Source organism: Dipodomys merriami, unplaced genomic scaffold, assembly GCF_024711535.1.
Source record: "Dipodomys merriami isolate MVZ:Mamm:240054 unplaced genomic scaffold, mDipMer1.0.p SCAF_49, whole genome shotgun sequence".
NCBI classification, from domain to species: Eukaryota; Metazoa; Chordata; class Mammalia; order Rodentia; family Heteromyidae; genus Dipodomys; species Dipodomys merriami.
Window position 1 is genome coordinate 4,931,654 of NW_027206057.1, and position 16,977 is coordinate 4,948,630.

The window sequence follows — 16,977 nt, forward strand, 5'->3', positions numbered from 1 at the left end:
GTGACTTATATTTCCCCAAGTCACACAGATTTTTTTATTATCTGTGATCTTTGGCCTTTTTTGCTATCAAGTAAATATTCTTATTAAGAAAGGTCACTGATGACAAATGTAACATGTCGGTAATCATCCAAATCAGGGTGTTTACCAAACAATATTATACCATATAATCATGACATATTGACTAATGTAAAATGAATAAAGGTCATCTCATTTCATTTCCTTTCCATATTTATCAGTATCATTATTCTGTCATAGATAATTTGTCATTATTTGCCTCTATCAATCTTCATTATCATGTCTTTACATGTCATGAATTCCAACTTACATTTTATTTGTGCAGCCTACAATGAGAAAGCAAAAAATAGTAAATTTTCTTTTAATTCATTATCTTTATTCAACATGAAAATGTTCATTTTTAAAACATCACAGCAAGGCTGATTTCCTATCATCAGCCATTTGTTACATGTATTCTTTCCGTTTGAATCTCTTTGCTGTACTGACTCTGATGCAATTCCTGTCAAGTCACACTCCTCACCAATAATCCAGTCTTTTACAAAATTTATTGTTTGATTCACACATCTGGTGTTATACAGGATCCTGTATTTTACTTCTTTTCCAGTAGCCTGATGCTCTTGTACACCTTCTGTCAGAGAACACAGCAGGCTGAGAGCTGGAATGCTGATATCACCAGCTCTTTCTGTTTAGAAAATCAGCTAAAATCTTGGAGGGCTGGCATAGAAGAGGAGAGAAGAAGTTACAGGAGAGAATACAACAAACCTTAGGAAAGGTTCTAGTTCTTGTAAACACCTAGAAGAAGTGAAAAGATTAATGGAAGGACATATTTCTCCTACTCCAAAGAAGCAGGCATATATGTGTTTTATCTATGGCTTTCAAGATAGAGAAAGAAAGTTATGATTTATTAATAAAATAGTTGAAATTTTAAAAATGAAATGGAACATTATCATTCTATCAATTCAAAGTTTAAAAACCAGAAACATATCTTAGTACACATTAGTACTTAATTAGCTGTTTCTTCCTGTCATTCAAATATACATCTTATTCTGTATTGATAAGCAAATTTTACAAAATTGAATTCCTAAATCAAATATTGAATGCTCTCATTAAAGACTGCCTGAAATGATATTAGAAAGCTTAGGAGTTTCACAGATGGCCTTGAAAGCAGTTAGGAAAAATCACACTTTGTTTTTCCAAGTATAGCTTCCTCACCATAGAAATACATTTCAAAGTTTTTCGTAGGAGGTAATTTCTTCATCACAAAAATAATATGCTTCATCTATTTGCATACAGATTGTGTTGATATATCCAAGTCACAGGCATACAAAACCAATAATGTTCCTAAAAAGTCATATGTAAATAGAATTTATTCTTATTCAAGTAGCATGGTTGTAATTTCAATGAACCTTTCCATATATGAAGTAATGACTTTGTTTTACCAGTAACTGCATCCTTACTAGAATACTATAGAAGTTCAAAACAGCTATTTATATGTAGAGTTTAAATTAGGCCACTACTCATAATAAATCATCTATTTATTCCAGGACAAGGAAGGGGGAAAATAAACCTCCGTAGGGATGAATGTCACTGTATTTGTATGAAATGGTAAAATTAGAATCACAAGAAATAAGTTTTCAAGATTTTGATCCCAATGAGATGAAGAGACTTTCCTCTTGCTCTTCAGAAGTGCAATTATAATCCCTAGAAACAGCATAAGAGGAAACTAATGGATGAATCTAAAAGGTAAAAAGGGAAAGGTTTACTGTATGGGTTCCCATACAGTAAACCAGATTCAGTGACCTGTAATCTCTGCTACGATGATGGGAAGCACTGGAAAATAGGTGGGCTACAGCTCAGGCTAGTACCAAGGAAGGAAGGAGAACCCTATCCAAAAAGTAACCAATGCAAAATAGAATGAAGATCTGGTTCAGCACATCTCTCCTAGCAAGTATGAAGCCCTTACTTCAAACCTTCACTTCTGCCAAAGACTAGGCAGAAGTATTTATGTCTATCTTCTCATACACAAGAATGTTTAAAGCAGTTTCGTAATAATAATAAACTCTATGAGCCATCAGCAGCAGAATAAATCTATTTTTATCCATGGTGCAATACTATATAAATATAAAAGAAAACGAATTGTATTGAAGCAATGAACATAATGAGGAATCTCAAAAATATAATTGGGTTAAAGAATTTAGACACATGAGAGGATACATTTACTATTTTATTTATGTGAAATATGAAACAGGCCGAAAACCTACTTCAGCAGAAGTCAGAACAGCTGTTAACCTTGGGGAATTTCTACATGGTGGCAGGATAGTGAGGACAAGTACTGGAAGGATTCCATATCTTTATCTGGGTAGTTGTTACATAGAAAAATGCATCAAATTCTGCACTTAACTTCTGTGAATTATATTGCATACTGTTTCCCTCAAGATAACAATGAAAAAGGAAAAAATCCTTGCCAGTCAAAACATACCAGGATAAATGAAGCATTTGGAAAGAAAATGTTTCTGAATCTCAGACACAAAGAATACATATACAAGAAGAAAAGGCACACAACCTAAAAGAAACCATTGTTAATGCACAGGAAGAAAATTATCATAAAAGATTAACAAGTGAGCAAACAAAATCAAAAGCAATTCACCATCATTTGTAATAGAAACATCATTGTTTTTATAATTAAGATTTATCTATAGACTAAAGGCAATAGAGCTTTTGCCTAGCTAGCATAGGCTTTCATTTCAAATTCCAGTACTACTATCATCAAAAAGAAAAAAAATAAGTAGAACATCTAAATATAAACAATCTCATGTAGTGCTGATGAGTCTAACATTTTGAAGTCATTTCATAAAAGATTAGTCTTTACTTCTCAGCTTGTGCTCTTTGATTTGGAATAATTTGTTTCAATGCTCGATTAGTTTGCATGAGCAAATTTTCCAAAAATATGCCAAGCAAATATACAAAAATAACAAATGTTGGTGGTGACAATGTTGCCAAAAAGGAACTCTTACACTGTTAGTGGGAATGTAAGTTTGTTCAGCCACCCTGGAGGGTCCTCAGAAAACTAAAGATAGAACCCACGCTATGACAAAGCAAGTCCACTTCTGGGCGTTCATCCAATAGAGTACAAACAATGCTACACTAAAGCCACCAGCACAATTGTGTTTATTGCAGCATTATTTACCATAACCAAGATACAGAATCAACCCAGCTGTCCCTCCATGGATGGAAGGATAAAGAGAATGTGGTATTCTACTCATCCATCAGAAAGAATAGTATTGTACCATTTGTAAAGAAACAGAAAGATTGGGGGGTGGGAGGGGATTGTGTTAATTGGAGTAAGCAAGACCCAGAGAAACACAATTGCATAGTTTCCTGGTGGTGAACTGATACATAATACTCTATGGAGGATGCAAACAGTATAATTCTTTAGAAAGACTCAGTCAAATAACAACAAATAAGTACCAGGAAATGGGTACTCTGAAGGGAAGGGGTGGCAAAACTAGGGGTAGAAAAACGATCAGGGGAAGGGAGTTGAATATCAGCAAGAACACATTGCACATACCACAGAAGTGAGAAAAATAAGGGATGGGTTTAGTCAAAGTAGGGTGAAGATGATACAGATCAAGGTGCATTGTACACATAAATTGTTTTGTTAAATGGCAAAAATTCAATACATGGCCAAAAAATTAAGGGAGGGAAAAGGTGGTGTGGAGAGGTGTGGGAGAATGTTGACAGGGGTGACACTGATCAAGAGGCAACGTATTCATAAATTTCTTTGTTGAATGGCAAAAAAAAGAAAGAAAAATCATGGTACTACTTTTTTCTAAGAGAAAATAACTGGAAGCCACCTAAATGCCAATTATTTTGCATTGATTAACTAAATAAGCTATGAAAGGATAAATGTTAATTTTAATGTGATAGATCTGTAGGAGATGATGTGAAGTCTCAGAGTTATATAGTGATGCAAGCAAATTTCAGAAGAGTGTGGATAGCATTATCCTCATTATTGGAAGGAAACATGTATGTATAAAGCGACTAAGAAGTTACTTTTGTGATAGAAAGAACATAGTGAGAAACTCTCATTTTATATTTGAATTTTAGAAAATGAAGTATTCTCTGTTTTCATTAAATTTCTTTTTGTCAGATACATAAAATACAATTGTACACTTTACGGGCATACCATATGATTTTATATACCATCTGATTTTACAATATTTAATTCAAATTAAACATATCTAGCACTTCTAATATCTCCTCATTTACTAAAGGTGGAAACTTTCCAGATCTTTTCTTCCACATTAAAAAAATTGCTTTTATAAAATATCTTTAAACATATACAAAGGAGTTGCCATTTAACAAAGCAGAGTATGGATACCTTTTTGAAACACATGACATGTCACTGTTTGCAGTGTGTAATGGCACACCAGAACATCTAACTGAGCCTTGGTATCTGTTCCTCAACCTCTCCCATCCTCCCTTCTTTCTACCTTCTCCAGCCGTGGATAGCCACCATTCTACTCTTAAGTTCTATGAGGCTCAACTGTTTTCATGCTGAAAATGAGTAAGACCATGCAGAAATTGACTTTCTGGAGCTGGCTTATTTGACTTCACATAATGTCCTCTAGTTCTGGTGTTTTAGCATCTCTTATTCTGAATCTAGAAAGAAGGGAAAGGAGGTTAATGAGATAAATCCATAAAACATACTTTACAACAATGACATGTACAAAACATTATGTCAAAAAACATACTTTACAACTTGTACGGAGGGGAGATAGGGAGTGGTAGGGGGTAGGGGGGTGGAGAGGGGAAGGGATGGTATGGGGAGGCAACAATGCTTGATAAGACATGTACTCACTATCTTGCCCATGTAATTGTAACCCCTCTGTATGGTATTTACACAGTAATTAAAAAAAGAAGAAAAAAACCATACAGTATGAAGTTAACTTTTCCCATTTGTACTTTCTGAACAGCATTCTTGTTGACTATGTCTCTACAGCAAGGAACTATTTTAAATACATAACAATTTGATTTGATCCAAACAACTCTCTAGACCTTCTCATTATTACCTTTTTGATATCTATTATCAAATCTCTCTAATACTTGATATCCATTACTTCTGCTTTCCTTCCTTCCATCAGAAGAACTATTCCCCTTGGATTTTCTCATAGCTTAGTCCTCATAATTTATTCATCTGCTCATAAACCTCTCTTTAAAAGTCACTTAACTGACAATAATATATGACACATTAATCCTCTTTAATTACTTTTTTTTGATACTACCAATTTACTTTTAACGTCCTTGTTCCCTTCTTTCCTTCCTTCCTTCCTTCTTTCCTTCCTTCCTTCCTTCCTTCCTTCCATCCTTCCTTCTTTTCTCTCTCCCTTCCTCCATCCGTCCATCTCTTTCTTTCTTTCCTCCTTCCTTCCTTCCTTCCTTTCTTTCTTTCTTTCTTTCTTTCTTTCTTTCTTTCTTTCTTTCTTTCTTTCTTTCTTTCTTTCACTAGTATATGTCTGAGACAAGCAGAAATGGTCAGATAAGTTGATGTTAGGTGAAATGAACCACAAGATAAGGATTCAAATGTTTTTTTCTTTCTTGCGATTGTTTCTAACGTATTTATAAGATGATTTCTTTGTTGCTTTGTATGCCCCTCCCCCACGGTATAACCCCTGTTTTCACTGTATTTGATGTTGGTATAATTTGTGGAGGGGAAGGGGAAAAGTTGTTTAAATAGGGATACAGGTGGACCCATTGCAACAATGAGATGTACAAAACGTTATGTCGAAAAATGAACTTTACATCTTTCTTGCTTGCTTGCTTTGTGCCTGCCTTTTCTCTCTCTTTCTTTATGTTTCTTTCTTTCTTTTTCTTTCATCCTTTCTTTCTTTCTTCCTTTCTTTTCCTTTCCTTTCATCTCTCTTCTTTCTCCTTTAGATTTACTTAGGTTAACATCCAGAGCAAAATATCAAAGCAATCCTGCTTGTAATAATAACAAATATATCAATATATTTTCTTCTTATTCAAATTCTTTCAAATTAGTCACTTCTGCAGTGGTCAGAGCAATAAACTGATACACTATAGCGATGAGAACCGACAGTATAAAGCAAGCACAGACACATTGGGTGATAATGGGAAGAATAAAGGATTATTTTTCTTATATAATCATTGGATTATTTATTTGTATGAGTATCTCATAAATATTTTAATTATCTTTAAGTAGATGTACAAAGAGTTTCAATTCAACATGTCAGATAATGAATATTTAAAAACTACTGTTTCCCATGTAATACATTTAGAATTGATATTACTTTGTTTTTATTTTGATGAATGATAAATAACAAGGAAGGGCAAGGGTAACAATGATCAACAAGGCATTTATTCATTTCCTTACTCATGCAACTGTAACCTTTCTGTACAGCATCTTTACAATAAAAGAAAAAGAAAATCAAAAATTGAGATTTTTTTCTCTTCCTATGCTATTTCTTATCAACTGCCTGGCATGACTTTACAGAGGCAGATATGTTTTTAACAAGCCATCATTTCTCTATAAACAAGGTAGCACATATTTAGAGAGACAAAAATGTAATAGAATTTTCTTTGGTTGAAGTTGCAAATTTCAAATTCTTTATGCAAGAATTCAAATTGCAATTAACTTGAAAGGATTTAAATTCTAAATATTTCAATAAGCAAATGTTTTCTTTTCTTTGCCATAAATTATCTCTAAAGGTTAAATTTTAAGACTCCAGGGATGAAGACCACTGCGTTAGATTTGATTTGTTAAACTAAATTATTCAGTTCATATTCCATTAGTATATGCTCTAATTATAGTAAGCACATACAGTAAGTAGAAAAGTAAAATAAAATTAAATGCTTTGAAATCACACATTATTTCTATATTTATTATAACATGTCTTTGCTGTTTCTTGTCCAAGGACTAGCTGTGCATTTGTTATTGGATGGAAGGAGCCATACAACATAAAATTTGTTATAAATGAGAAAATATTACTACTACAAGATGTTTTCAGAGAAGTGTATGACTCTTGATACATCTCGATCTGGTTGCAAATTATGTGCATGAAGATATAATTTTCTTATATGACCTAATTCTTTTTTTTTTTTGTCGGTCATGGGGCTTGAACTCTGGGCCTAAGTGCTGTTTCCCAGCTCTTCAGCTCAAGGTAGGTTCCCTACCACTGGAACCACAGCACTACTTCCTGTTTTGTGGTGGTTTATTGGAGGTAAAAGTCTAATGGACTTTCTTGCCCGGGATGGCTTTGAACTGTGATCCTCAGATCTCAGTCTCCTGAGTAGCTAGTATTACAGGCTTGAGCCACTGACACCTGGCACATGACCTAATTCTAACAAAGCTATGACACTTCCTAGAAACATTTAATTAAAATTTTCCAATATGAAAATGATGTGATCATAAGTAACATGTTATTTATACTGGACAGCATTATTCAGAAAACATTTTAATAAGAATGTATATATTCAAGTTTTTAGACTTAATGTTGCATATTTTGTTCCCAGAATATTAAAGCATTGTTTTTAAAGATGTCCACTGAGCTCTGTAGACATTTTGAATAATACCACAATATAATGTGTTCATAGAGCATATGCATATTCATCATACATTGCATATATTGTATATATCATTTTATGCATGTGATGTATTATAACATATGCTTACAATGTCAATAGTATAGTAGTATACTAACTGAATTTTTACAATGCAACTTAGGACAAAATTTAACTCATTAACATAAAAGGCATATGATATGATATTATGTATTGAAAATATTTTTAACTATAATATCATCCACCAGTGTATAGCATTCTAGGATATTCAATATTATCTGCATTTCATAGGCTTATATGTGGAGATAATTATTTCAGAAAGTTCCTACTTTCTAAATTTTGTAGATGAAGATGAGATTGGTTTAAAGTGATTATGGCTGTTCTAGAATAAATTATAAAATGAGTTATGCTTATCACAGATTGAATCAGAAGTCAATTTAAGCATTTCAATTTTCATTCTGTGTTTTGTCATGAGAGTATAAAGCCTCTTTACTGATAAATTCAGCAATTGCATTTTATTTCCTATTTAATTATGGAAAGTCAAAATTATATTAGGTTTAGCTCTTATGTATGCATATATCTGTAATTTTTTACTCTTGTAGAAATACCCTTGCTATACATAGAGAATATGCTTGCTATACTAAGTAAAGTTTATATTTTCAGATTTTTGAGAAAATTTTCTCTGAAAATTTCAATGATTGCTTTTTTGTCATAAGCTCAATGACAAGTAGATGTTTAGATGCCAATGGCAAGCTATCTCTTTGAAGCCTAGAGCTAATATCTCAGAGTTACATCAGATACTAAGTAGTAAATAAGGGCTTGTCTTAAGATGGACCCTCCATTTCCTCATTCATAGCAAACACATTGTTGAAGAAAAACACTGAAGTAGACAATTGGGGGACAATGTCTGATAAGCATAACTACATTGTGTTAAATAACATTTAACTGCTAAGGAATCCATTATATAGATTTTCCAATTAGCTAAAATTACATATTTTATTGATGCTTCTCTTTATACCAGTAAAAAGGTATCAGATATATATATTTCACTGTGTATGTATCTTTTACAAATATTGATGAGAAAAATTGCTGAATTGACAAAACAACTGATATTTAAAATTTTCAATTATGTATATCTACTCTAATTTTTAAATTTAAAAGCTAGATTAACAATTTTCACATTTATTAAACATTTGTATTTATGTTATGAGCTTATGTTTTTGGTTCATGTTTCTTGAATCTTAAACAGCACTAACTCAAAATAAAAACCTCTTTATATAATAAAGCTAATAGTTTGTACCATATATTACAAATAACTGTGTCTCATTTATATTTTAGTATTCTTTATAATTATAAATATGCATGTTAAATTCACTAATTCATGCAATTAAGTGTTGTTTTTACATATTTGTCTCTGGGCAATAATTGTTTTAATTATATCAAATAAAAGCTTGTTTGTATTTTGAAGGTGATATATAATGTTCAAACACTGCACAAGTAAATTTCATCAAAGAAAATTTACAGGGTGAAAATTTGATGCAATTTTTGTCCTTCCACAATTATTTGCCAAATATATGGTTTCCATAATCAAAGAAAAATTGACATCTCTTACCAGATTGACCAGTCCTTTGCAAAATCTAAACTTTTTACAATAATTTTCCATAAATTGGAAATTTTTTAAACCCTTTCTTATATTTGCCAGAGAAATTATCTTAATTTACACCAGTTGAATTTACTGCTGTCTCAAAAGTATCCACCATAGTTTTCTTGGCCATGTATACAGTGACAGTATATCATATTAGCTAACTCAAAAAAAGTTTTTTTGTAAGATATAGTTAGAATGCACACACAAAGACAGACTGAAATATCAAATAAAACTCTTGCATATTTGATCTATTCTAGCAAAAGAATAATGACATATGAATATTGCATATATAATGTATATTATATGCTATGTAATATATATTATATTTTCCCTCCACTGCTGAGCATTATTGTACCAGAAAATATAAGCATTGAGGATATGCATGTTTAAGACTGTTCTGTGTGTCCACAATGGCCCCAAGAAGAAAAGAGATTCACAAAAAAAATCTCTCTGGAAAACCATGAACTTTCATCCTTTATTATATATGCTTTCATATTTGTTATTCTTAAATCTGGTTTTGTCCAAAAATATGCTTTCTCTTTTTCCCCAATAACTTTAATTTCATTTCTAATACTAGTTTAAAGCTCGTAAGTAACATATCACCTCCTACAGAAATACTTTTTTGCCTGTCTTGCTGGTTTTCCATCTCCAAAATTCACAGCTGGACTGTAGCTCACGGAAATCTACCCCATATACACTTAACACATCAATTTCATTGACATTACTTAAAAAACTTTTACCTGGGTAATATATGGTTAATATAAAGTTTTAATTGAAAACTAGAACAATATAAATCTCATACCACATATATTTTTTCTGCTAATTTGTAACTATTAACAAGGCTGTGCATACATTCAATGAACTTGACTTTAGCCATGTTATGGACATGTGTTCAAAAGCTCCTTCTGTGTAGAGTTACTTGAGAGTAAAAACATAACATAGTACTTCTGGAAGTAAGAACTTTATGATGGTACAAATTCATAAACCTATATGTCTGTTCCTATTGATTCATGTTTTACTGAGCAACCCCCAAAGTCAATCCATCCTTTGTGAACAGTTATTACTAGTAATTCAAGAAAAGAGCTCAAAGTTTTATAAAGATCAATGTGTCAGAGAGAAACTTTGTGAACTCTTCCTTATTCAGTTTTGTGCCCTTTCTGGAGGTTTGTAAATGAAGAGTGGAGGGTTACCTAAGTGGGTAGAACGGTGTATCTGACAGACAATAGACATGCGAAAGAAGATGAAACGCTTCTTTCTCTTGGTGTCAGAATGCAAAAAATGGTACTCCTACTTTGCCTCCACCTCTTGGGCTCTTCCTCTGACCTCCTTTGTTAGTTCCATTGAGAAATTCCAGTAAGAAGAATTTGATACATAGAATTCCATTGTGTGTGTATACATATCTATATCTATAGCTAGCTATATAGATATATATGTATACACACAATGGAATATCTATATCTAGATATAGATATATAAAAAAACGTTTTCTTGATCCACTCATCTACTGAGGGGCATCTGGGTTGGTTCCATATCTTAGCTATGATAAATAATGCCGCAAAAAACACAGTTGTGCTAGTAGCCTTAGTGTGGCAATATTTGTGACCATTTGGGTAAATTCCCCAAAAGTGGGATTGCTGGGTCATAGGGGAGCCTATGTGAAGTCTTTTGAGGAACCTCCATACTGCTTTCCAAAGTGGTTGAACAAGTTTACACTCCCACCAACAATGCAGTAGGGTTCCCTTCTGGCCACATTCCCTCCAGCATCTGTTCTTTTTAGAGTTCTTGATTATAGCCACTCCAACTGGAGTGAGGTAGAATCTCAATGTTGTCTTGATTTGCATTTCCTTTATGGCTAGAGAGGTTGAGCATTTCTTCATGTGTCTATTGGCCATTCTTATTTCCTCTTCAGAGAAGTTTCTCTTTAAGTCTAATTTAGCCCACTTATTTATCGGGCAGTTGTTTCTTTGAGGATTTGTTGTTGGAGGATTTAATTGTTTTAGTTCCAAGTATATTTTAGATATGAGACTCTTATCCATTGTATGGCTAGTGAAGATCTTCTCCCAATCCGTGAGCTTTCTATTGATCGTGCTAGCAGAAGCTCTGTAGCTTCATGCAATCCCGTTTGTCCAACCTTTCTGACTTGTTGTGTTTCTGGTCTTTATTAAGAAAATGTCGGCCTATGCAAAGGAGACCTAGGATTTCTAGTATTCCTTCCTGTAGTGTTTTCAGGGTGTCTGCTTTGACTCCTAGGTCTTAGATCTCTTTGGAGTTGAATCTGGAGCAGGGTGATAGATAAGGATCTAGCTTTAGTTTTCTGCAGGTGAATAACCAATTTTGCAAGCAACGTTTACTGAAGAGGCTGTCTTTCTTCCATTCTATTCTTTTTAGCTCCCTAATCAAAATTAGGTGACTATAGGTCTGTGGATTCATTTCTGGGTTTTCAGCTTTATTCCATTGGCCATCAGGTCTGTTCTTGTGCCAGTACAAGTTGTTTTGATGACATTGTCCAATTTGTTAGGAAATGGAAAGACTTAAAAAAAATTATATTAAGTGAAGTAAGCCAGGCCCAAAGAAACATAGGTCCCATGGTTTCCCTTATTTGCAATAACTAGTCCATGTGTAGGACAAGTAGAAAAGGCCAAAAGCTATGTACATATGACCATATAAAATAATGTTGAGCGAAATGAACCCTAAGCTAGGGACACAAATATCTTTTTTCTTTCTTGCTATTGTTTCTAATGTATTTAAAATGTACCATGTGATAATTTTTGTCCTCCTCCATGGTATCATCCTTATTTTCACTGTATTTGATGTTGGTGCCCTGCATCTTGTATATACACTTCTCTAATTTGGGGAAGGGAAGGGAAAAAAAACAAAATGCTTAAATAGGGATACAGGTTGACCCATCATAACAATGAGATATACAAGACACTATGTTGAAAATGAACTTTACAACTTCGGCTGCTGTGAAGGTTGTAGTTGTGGAGGTAGGAGGGAAGGGATGTTGGGGGAAAACAAAGGAGGAGGCAATAATGATCAAGAGGAAATGAATGTACTCATTACTTGCTCATGTAACTGTAACCCCTCTGTACAGCATTTTTACAATGAAAAGCACACAAAAGTAAAGAATTTGAAGCATCCTAAACCTTCATTCTTGGCTCTCTTCTGTATCTTACTGTCTTCCAGTCATTTCATCTGGTTTCATAGATGGAAACATGAAGGGGTCTATGAAATAATGTCTAGATTCCAAAATGTCTATCATTCACCAAATCCTTTCTTCTTAACTGAAAATTCACATCTTCACATAGTTATATATACATATATATACACATATATATAACCAAATATACACATAGATATGCATACATATATGGTTATGTACATAAATGTTTATTTGTTTATTATGTTTATTTATACATATATACACATATACATATATATTTAAATCCAATGTATATGTTTAAATCTCACTGAATTATTAAACTTTTCCCCTGAGTATTCCTACATTCCCAACACTTCAGAAACAGCAACTCATGATTCTCATTACTGAGGTGAAACCTTTAGAATGGTACCCATTTCTGTCAAAGTCAACACTGAGTCTATGGGCATGCAGTCTCCAAATGTATATTGTCAATCATCTCACTTTCTTTTTCTCTTCTCAGCATGTTCCAACTCTGGATTATTACCTAACTTCCCAACTGTTCTTCAGGGTTCAACTGTTCTCCCTAAGAATCAATGAAAACAAGTCAAATCAATGCCACCTCTTCCAACAAACCACTCCAATGTTTTGTTTTCACACAGAGTAGAAACCAAATTTTTGGCAGTGGCAATAGTTACTTTTACCAATTCTTGTAATTCCTCAGGCTCAATGTCTCTTTTTTTCCAATCTCCAATTTATGCCATAGTCATAAATGTTCTAGAAATGTATGGATGAAGTACAGCTATGAGTTATTGCCTGGGAGTTCTCTTGTTCTGATGGCTAACGATCTTATGTCTCACTTCCTTTGTAGGTATGGCAACTTCTTCCATACCCATCTTCATCAAAAACCTTACAGTGAACCACTGCTCCTGTACTCTTTGCTGTTTCTGCCTATTTTTAGCCATCATTATGCAACCATCTGACCCTAGTTTTTGCAATTTTCCCCCTCAGTTACACTGTTATTGTTTTTTCAATATTCATATACTAGCATCTAATATTGCCTTCCTAAAGATGGACTAAACGATGAATAAGCCATTCAGTTCCTCTCAAATCACACTGTGTACCCAGTCAAAGCAATCTTTACTCTCGAGGCTATATAAAGATAGACTATATCTATTTCAAAGCCAAAATCTTGTCTTATTTTTTAAAATTCATATATAGAATAAAGATCAATAAAAATCATTTTATTTCACTTGCTGAATTTGAAACAATAACTAGGTTGACAAAAAACTTAATTGAAGTTTTCCCAGAATATTTAAATTTATTTGTTTTATTTTCTTTGTGGTTGTACAAAGATTTTGCCATTTAACAGTCTATAAATATGATGCTTCTTGATCAATGTCATCCTTTTAACATTCTAATCCATCCTTTCCCAACTCACTGTTTCCTGCCATCTCTTTAATTTTGTAGGACATGCAATGAATTCTTGACTGCATTCTTCCCTCATCTCTTCATTGATGTACTACCTTCACCTTGACCCATGCGTCCTTTCTCCTGCGTCCTGGTGTTTATTTTGTTGAACATTGACTTTGCCTTTCTAAGAGATGACACTAATTGAGGTCTCCCTTGAATATACTAAATTTCAGTTAATACATTTGTATACACTCACCGGCAATAATAGAATTTTTAAAAATTATCTTCAATAGTTATACAAACGAAGTTGTCATTTAACAAATCTGTTTATGGATACAATACATCTTGACCTATGTCACCCCTTTCAACATTCTCACCCATTCCTCCCCACTCGCACCTTCCCTTACTTTTCTTAACTTTGTGGTATATACATAACATGCTCCCCCATTTCAATGGTCTATCTCTTTCTTGATCCTTGCCCTCCCGCTCCCCAATAATAGTATTTTTTAAAGTACTAAATTTGTATTCATAAGATTATGTTGCCAATATTTTTATATGCAATATAAAATGTAAACTAATGTAAAGCCAATGAATACCCCAGAAGTTCTAGGGTGACATATTACAGATCTATTACAATTAATAAATCAGGCCCATATTTAAAAGTTCTGAGTTGTCTTAGTTACATTGATGAGATCAGATGAATTCCAAAACTAATATTTGAATTATAGTTTTCATGTGGATAAGAAGAAGTGGTTGTTTCTTTGAGGATTTCTTTTGGGGGGATTTAATTTTTTGAGTTCTAAGTACATTTTAGATATGAGGCCCTTGTGTGGCTCATGAAGATCTTCTCCCAATCCATGGGCTTTCTATTGATCTTGCTAGCTATGTCTTTGCCATGCAGAAGCTCTGCAATTTCATGCAATCCCATTTGTCCAACCTTTCTTTGATTTGTTGTGTTTCTGGGTCTCTTTTTTTTGGGGGGGGGTCCGGTCGTGGGGCCTGAACTCTGGGCCTGGGCACTGTCCCTCAGCTCTTCAGCTCAAGGCTAGCCTCTACCACTTGAGCCACAGTGCCACTTCTGGCTTTTTTCTTTTTGCTTATGTGATGCTAAGGAATTGAACCCAGGGCCTCATGCATGCAAGGCAAGCGCTCTACCACTGAGCCACCTTCCCAGCCCTCTGGGTCTCTTTTAGGAAAATTTCAGCCTGTGCCAAGGATCCCTAGAGTTTCTCCTATTCTTTCTTGTAATGTTTTCAAGGTGTCTGCTTTGACTTTGAGAATACAGGTTGACCCATTGGAACAATGAGGTGTACAAGACACTATGTTGAAAACAAACTTGTGGGGGCGGGAGGAGTTGGGGAGGTGGGGAGGGAAGGGATGGTAGGGGAAAAACAAAGATAGTAGGGGTAACAATGCTCGAGAGGAAATTTACTCATTACCTTACTCATGTAACTGTAATCCCTCTGTACAGTATCTTTACAATAAACAAATTAAAGAAGACGTGGAAGCCACACTACATGATTTACATTACATTGTAAAGAGTCATAAAAGAAATAGTACACTAATGAATGAGAAAATGTTAAATATCTTTTCTAGAGGATCCAGAGATTGGGTAAAGTGATTTGTTTATATTATGTCACCATAGCATAGCATTGTTTCTTAACAGGGCATCACATTGCAATCAGATATTGTGATCTTTAAGGTTGGAATTAAAGAATAACCCAAACTTCTCTAAGACACTGATTTGTTTTGTGGTCCTCTGATTTTTTATTATTATTGGCTTCCATATTTTTGTTTGAATATTAAAAGGCTTTCAGACCAATGAATATCTGGTGAGCACAAATGTTCACTCAAGGTAAATACCTCTGCTGTTCTTTTCCTAATTGAATGTCAGGAGATATAGATATTCCCAGAAGACCCAATACTTTCACTGCCTAACTCTCCAAATGTTGATTGTAGCCTGTAGGTAGCCAATAGATCAATACTGGTGACATTTTCTGAGTATTAATTTTCTTAGTAAATCTATACCAGTAATAACTATGCTTTTATTTTTCAACTGTATATAAACAGTAAAAAATATTTCCTGACTTTTCCCAGTGGTAATGTACATGTTATTTTTAATGTGCCTCCTTATCTCATATGTATTTCAATCTACAAATTTAGAGGTTTCCCTTTGAACAATCTAAACATAGGATTCCCTTTAAATTTTGTATATTATTCTTTATGTCTCAGAGAATTGATCAGCCTTCCACTCAAATATTCCCCATGTTCTATCAGTGAGCTTTGCTATAGTCATATCTCAGTAAAGCAGACTGATTTTTAACCTCAAGAAATTTAGTGATAAGATTGAGATTATCTACACTATAGTTCTTTGAATATAATATGATATAGCATCTAAAATAAAAAAATTATTATCTGCTTGTCCATTGACATTATTCATTTTTAAATTTTAAAAATAATAGGTATATATTGCATTTGGATTATCTTATGCATATATCAATTTAGTTGATGTAAAAGGTTTAGTTGATGTAAAAGGTTTAGTTAAACACTTCATGTAAAAACCTCTGAAGTCTCATAGGTTTATCTATAATAAAACTAACTAGAAGATCTCAGGATAGCCTGAAGTTCAAGACAAACTCTGTCTAATACTTGAGAAATAAAGGCTAATCAAAATCTTCACAGACTGCTTTTCCCCAAAAGAACATTATTCATAAGGGTCAAAGAATACTTCAAATCAGGTCATGGTCCAAACCTGTGACCATAGCTACACAAGGGTCTAAGATTCCAGAGGATCAGGTTTGAAATTATAAAAAAAAATTAGAAATGTCTATGTGATTCTATCTCCAAAATAATCATCAAAAAGTATGCTGAACATTATTCACCATAACTAAGATATGAAACCAACCCAGATGCCCCTTAGTAGATGAATGGATCAAGAAAATGTGATATATATATATATATATATATATATATATATATACCATTATGTATACATATATAAAATGGAATTATATGCCTACATCAGAAAGAATGGCACCGTCCCATTTGATAGGAAACAGAAAGACTTGGAAAAAATTATATTAAGTAAAGTAAGCCAGGCCCAAAGAAACATAGGTCCCATGGTTTCCCTTATTTGCAATAACTAATATATGTCTAGGACATGCAAAAAAGGTCAAAAGTTATG

The 16,977-nt window shown here is 33.4% G+C and overlaps 1 long non-coding RNA gene across 2 annotated transcripts in view; it reads right to left on the bottom strand.

Moving 5' to 3' along the window:
* Window positions 1-478: 478 nt before the first annotated feature.
* Window positions 479-16,977, bottom strand: part of LOC138809291 (uncharacterized) — a 73,317-nt gene continuing 56,818 nt past the window's right edge. Inside the window, exons 3-4 of one of the 2 annotated variants that reach the window (XR_011366775.1) lie at window positions 4,563-4,677; window positions 479-729 (exon numbers count right to left, since the gene is read on the bottom strand). This is a non-coding gene — a long non-coding RNA (uncharacterized lncRNA). The remainder of the gene's footprint in view (window positions 730-4,562; window positions 4,678-16,977) is intronic. The other variant, XR_011366776.1, reaches the window with a different exon arrangement.